The sequence below is a fragment of the Clupea harengus genome, unplaced genomic scaffold, assembly GCF_900700415.2.
Source record: "Clupea harengus unplaced genomic scaffold, Ch_v2.0.2, whole genome shotgun sequence".
Taxonomy (NCBI): Eukaryota; Metazoa; Chordata; class Actinopteri; order Clupeiformes; family Clupeidae; genus Clupea; species Clupea harengus.
In genome coordinates, this window is record NW_024879590.1 from 142,775 (window position 1) to 149,158 (window position 6,384).

Below are 6,384 nucleotides of genomic sequence, written 5' to 3' on the forward strand. Positions count from 1 at the left end.
GGATATATTTGGGTAGCCTACATCAACTGTTACATTTACATTTCACATTACATTACATCTTTCATAAAGCGTAAGTTGTAGTTTTGCTATAGTTCTTACTCTATCGGTCCAAAAATCGAAATATACTGTGTTTCGATCGTGATCCTGGGTTTATTGGCAGTATAAGGAGTTCCATTTGTTACCAGCAGGAGGCTAACGTTCTTAATCCTCGATTAAACTGTATTTGTCACGTGAACTCATGCGCTCACTGGAATAGAAGCTTTGCTGTCTGTGACCTGTGTGCGTGTGGTTTCTTCTAATTCATAACGAAATTAAGATGTTTTGGCTACTCCCACGTCCTACCAACCACGACGTTTAAAAATGTGTGGCATAATAATCATGTTTTATGTCAGCACAAGTTTACGAGTTTGTTGATGTCAATTAGCCTCTGTGCTATGCTATGTAGCCTAAGTATGCTAAGCTTGGCAACGATAACGTAACCCTCTATCTGACTAGCTAGCTGGTAGGCTACATTTGACGAGTTAGGAGTTGTTATGATCCACGCATTTGTATGTAGGATTTCGTAAAGCTTTCTGTATTATCTTGGAAAGGTAGACTTCCAATAGGTAATACATATTATAGGAGAGGGAAAGTATTTCTTGTCGCTTTAATTTGCAATATTGGTACGATGATGTATCAGCTGGTTCTATGGTGTAATGGTTAGCACTCTGGACTTTGAATCCAGCGATCCGAGTTCAAATCTCGGTAGAACCTTCATTTTTTTCCATGGTGGTGTGAAGTAAAACATTTATGGTGGAATCCAGTGGCGATTTGTAGGCATCCCAAAAGGTAGATGGACCAGTGCTGTGCATAGCTGATCCAAAGCACTGTGGAATCCAAGCTGTCTAGGAAACGGGGTAAAATTATATATATATTTTTTATAATCAGGGACAAACCCTCTTAAACTCCAAACTAAAACCCTTTCAAAAGGTATGGCCTATTGCCACTGTCCAGTGATTAAGAAGGCTATTACAAAATGTATTTTAAACATTAAACATGTACTGAAATGATGATAGTGACATATTGCAGAATATTTTGGGGTGCTATATGCATCTTGTTTATGTCTTACAGGTTTTTATATTCAGTTTTTCTTGCCATGAATTTGTAATGCCATGTGAATGAAACAGTCTAGATACAGTACAAATAATATAGCCACACAAAATCTTTATATTGTTCTGTCAGAATGACATAGGAATGTACAAATTGCAATGCCTCCTAGGTGTAGTCCACTGGACTTTACAAAGAAAAAGGTTAATATATACTGTATATAGTTCATATATAGTCGATGGGATATATAGTCGATTGGTAGTGCACTGGCCTGGGGAGATGCTAACCTATAATGCCATTCTCATGCACAGTGCCGCAAACCTTATGCGTTGATATTATCCACTCAAAACACATGCACGCACACATGTATACAAATCCCTTTCTCTCAAGATACACCATTGTTTTCATGACAAGTATGTCAAGCACGTTTATAATGTTGACACTTTTATAGTGAACAGTCATGTATTCATGCCATAGCAAATCTGAAGAGTTTAGGAGTGTGTAAGGAGCCAACCAATACCGTCACTAACAAGGATCACAGTATGTGTATTTTCTACATTTCTCCACAAGGAGTCAGTATTCTACAGATAATGTATAGTTCTGATTAAATCACAAAGGATAAATTAGATGGGAGCAATCCACCTATTCAGTGCAGGTAAATGACACTTTATAACTTTATATTTTAAGGATTATAATTAAAACTATACAGGACATTGCTTTGTGTCAGGTAGTAGTACATTGTTGTCAATGTAGTCATTTTATTCTCAATGTTTAAAAAAGAATCTATTTACAAATAACCTCCTTGGTTCTGAAAAATAAACATGGTCGTTTGATTTTCTAACTTTCGTCTGTGGTCTACCCACATTTTGCATAACTTGCATAACTAGAAATTCTTGTAAAACACTTTTATTGCAATCAGTTACACATTAATTCCACTCTGTTGAAGTCAAATGAAATGTCATTTGCATATATGAACTACTGCTGCAGGTATTACACATTGTCCTCTGTGGCCTATATGCGTGCCAGTCCTGTGTCTCGTCAACCTCACAGGAATCTTGTATTCCACACTATGGCACAGTCCTCATCAGCACCCAGAGGAAATCACTGAAGGAATGACGGTGGGCATTAGCTGTTTTGGGAGCTGCCACATTGACCTATAGTGGGGTGTGATTTGGGGTTTACAGCTGTTGTCATGTCATCAGTTGCCAAATGCTGTTTATGTAGAACTATTACTCTCCCTCGTAGTTTGTCAGGCAATTGTTTTTCCCTTTCCCAAAAAAACCCATCATTGGCATAGTTAATACAATAACTCCCACAGAGATGGAGTAAGGTAATTAACAACAGGCAACTTAATTGAAAATGGGAATAAACTACTGAACATCAAATATATAAGAGAGCAAATGGCAAGGACATATATTTATGGGCAGGACATCATGCTCACCTCCAACAAATATGAGCACTAATCCGGGCATGTCATCGCTACATTTGCCTTGTGACACCCATAGTTAACATTTTTAATCATCCAGGTCATGTAGGCTTAGGCCTATTTAAAACAAACTTGATCAAACTTGTTTTTTCATGAGTGAAAACAGTTATGGCTCCATCACACAGTACATAGTATATCCTCTTTTCCCACCATGCTGTTTGCTGGAGAGCAACCCCGGCAAGTGGCCCAGTGTATGACTTAAGCTAGATGTGAATCATTTATGAAGAGTCCATTCTGCTACTATCACTGCTGGTTTGGATAGGTACTTCTCTACCAATGAAGGAAATACACTTAGATGGTTGCACTGATCCAGCAAACCTTTCCTAAAGCATAGATGATATTATATGAGAATACCTCATAACACAGGAAACTGACATATTTAGCACACACAAACATCAGTGTTGTGTAAACTTTAATCGGTGTAAACTTATATCATCCCATCATTATAAATTGTGAGTTTTAACTCCTCTTTCATTTCTTTTTGGAGTAGCTCCTGTTCTCATCTACCTCTCCACCAATGACTTGCCACCAAAGGAGAGGAGCTCCACAAGCTGGTTGGCTCTTTCCTCTCTGTCCTGCCATCACACTCACATTTTCCTCACTTTTCCCCTTTCTGCGCTGTCTTCCTCTCTCCCCCTCTCTGTTCCAGTCAGGCCTCTGGCAGCAAAAAAGAAACCTGTATTTTCCAGGAGAGCGCAGCTGGCCGCCGGCTGCTCACGTCGCTCACGTCGCTCCCGGTTCCCCCTGTGGCCCCTCACACCAGACCATGGGTCTGGAGTAAGAGAGGAGCCCACTCTACTTCAAGACACCCACTCATGTCATCATCACCCCCCTCTCCGCTGCAGGCACGGGGACACTGGGGCTCCATTGGGCTTTATGACACATCCACAACCAACAGCAAATCTATAGCCACCTACTCCCCGGGCTGTTTGAATTGGGTTGTGTGTCCCAACGTATTTTTAGAATGTTGCTGATGAAAAGGGGATTTTTTCCCCCCTTCAAACTTGGAATGGTCATACTTGGTCAACTTAGAGCACACTCTTTTAGGTGCATCCATACACAGTATAACGGTGTGTGTGTGCGTACGCGTACGCGTGCGTGTGTGTGTACCCATATGAAAAGTGAGATGGCCTCATGGAGGTACTTAAGCAAATACTTTGCCATGTCAGCAACAAGATAAGAAAAACATTTGTGTGTAAGTCGTAAGTTCTATTTTTTTGTGAACTCACGGTGGGCCTAGGAACTCACCATGGTTTGTACTTTGTACTTACAAGTATCACCATTGATACACCGTTGGCTACGTATACACATGTCAGCAATATGCACACAGCACCTTGTTCACTTAGTCTCTATCTGCAACTTGTATGAGTCGTCATTCGCAAGGTCTGCATTGCTGGAGGAGTATTCAGAGTCTGATATCTTCATAAGCTGTAGGGCTAGTGGACTCATGGCGGCTCAGTGTAAAAATATATTTATAAACACATAAAGCCCAGAGCAACAGACATATGTATAAATATATAAATGCATGAATCCGTCAGCAGGGCTGGTGGTGGGATGGCAGGGTGCCACCTCGGCTCTGAAAGAAGTGCTGCGTTGTCTAGCACTGGCCTCAGAGCAGAACCCGTCCTGGGGGAACATGACTACAGCTCCCCCTTTTAAAGGGAGCAGTAATGGCTCTTATGCACACAGACACACACACACATATGTGCACACATTTAGACACGCGCGCACGCACGCACACACACACACACACACACACAGACGTCACATATTGCACACACACACACGCCATATACAGTACATACACATGCACGCATACACACACACACTCAGTCACATGCACATACACACACACAGACGCACAGTCGTACTCACATACATACTGTACGTACCTGCACACTGCAACTGCAACACACCTACTCACACTTACATATGCACATACATACTGTACGTACCTGCACACTGCAACTGCAACACACCTACTCACACTTACATATGCACAAGCACACACACAAACACACACACTTGCGCCTCCATGACAGGCTTAAACAGTACATACTCCTTTTCCCGAGCAGTGACGAGAGGTTCCCCCTGTATCTTTAGAAACTGCTGACGTGAAATACACAGCATGTGGTGGTGAGATTCAGAATAGCTCATTGTTCATTTTGAATCTTGATAGAATAATAAAGTCTACCAAGTATTTCTAAATAGTTGCCATGAAAAGTGACTCGAAAAGGTTTTACATTTGGTATAAGATTAGTGTAAACAAACTCTTTACTTTTTTTCCATTAACAATGTAGCATATTTATTATTGTACAAAAATATTGAAAGGTTTAGCAAGAGTTTAAAAAAGACTATTCTCAAGTCAAACTAAGCTTAAGTAGAGACATAATGATGGAGGTGGTTCTCCATGACAGCAAGTATTACGTTTTTGAGTTAAATATAGCAAATGGTGAGAAAGCGACCAGTGTGTAATAGAAAGTCAAAAACAACAGCGAGAGAGACCATGACCACTCATCTTGTGGTGACGTTTTAATTGCACAATGAAGCAGAAGGCTAAAAACGGCTCCCCCTCTTCTCCAAAATGAGATAGGCTACAAGAAAACTTGAACTGACGCCATGCACCAAAGACGTCATCCTGGTCTGTGTCTTTTCTCAAATTAATGGAGAAAGATCAAAAAGATGCCTTCTGAGGTGTGCAACTGTCACTCAAATCATCTGCAGCGTGCAGGGATTTAAAAATACTAATGTTGATATCAAAACAATACATTGCAGCTCAAAGCTGCAAAACTCTCGTCATCAATTCATTGACACCAATGATACAACTTTAAGAGGGACAAGAACATCCTTTATTTTCAGATTTGTGAGATTTTGTTGGCCAATGCTTTGTCTGAAGAATATACTATAGCATCTGTCTAAAAACAGTGTCAAACATGTGCAGCACATGGGTCAATTGCTTTGTCAATTGCAAACTTGATTCCAGTCTTAACCCAATGTGCCAAGAGTTTATTTCAAAACCAACAGCCTTTGCTACTAGCAAGGCCAATGAATGTAACTCTCTTGCTCTGGCCAGAAATATGAAAGCCATCCTGTGATGTGAGCATTCACACAGTCCTGCCAGCCAGGAGGGTAACGCCAATGCCAAAGTGCACCTCTGAGAATCCCAAAAACAGCAGCCAAGTCCCATTTTTACTCTTCTGCTGCCACAATGGTGGTTTCTGTAACCCATCATTTTGTGACACCAAGGAGGAGCCATTCGGAAAAGGCAAAACACAAACACGCACAAAGGCATATTCACCACACCACAAAACAGAGTGGTTTGTTTAACTTCCCTCCTTAGTTTTTAAATATTTATTTTCTTTGCAGCAATTTCCAAAAAATGCACCAAATAGGTGTTAATGCTACTAGTTCATTGTGACTATGTCTGTTCATATAGAAGCTGGAATTAGCCTTGTCTGCGAAGTTGAAACTCTGGATGGAAACTCAATGGAAGGCTTGTGACCAAAATGAATAACACCCACAAAATCCCATTTTGAATTATTTAGGATTTGGTTCATAAGCGCTGGCATAAAATTTCTTGGGCAGCCACAGTTTACTTCCAAACACATTGCCGTTTATTTTGGTCAGTAGCTGTATTCTAGTGTGCTGACTATCCCCCTTGCAACAGAATCCCCTGCTGAATCTTGGCCCTTGTTTTTAATTAGTCTTGTTGAAAAGCCAGGAATAAATCAAGGGCTTATTTGTGCAGCGCTTGTACGGCCGGACAGAGTCAAGGCTCTGAATCAGAGTCTCCCTCTAGCCTTGGCGTTGGC

The 6,384-nt window shown here is 40.9% G+C and overlaps 1 non-coding gene across 1 annotated transcript; it reads left to right on the forward strand.

Moving 5' to 3' along the window:
- The first annotated feature begins 681 nt into the window (after positions 1-681).
- Positions 682-753, forward strand: trnaq-uug. Its single transcript has one exon. It is a non-coding gene; the product is annotated as a tRNA-Gln (tRNA).
- The last annotated feature ends 5,631 nt before the right edge of the window (positions 754-6,384 follow it).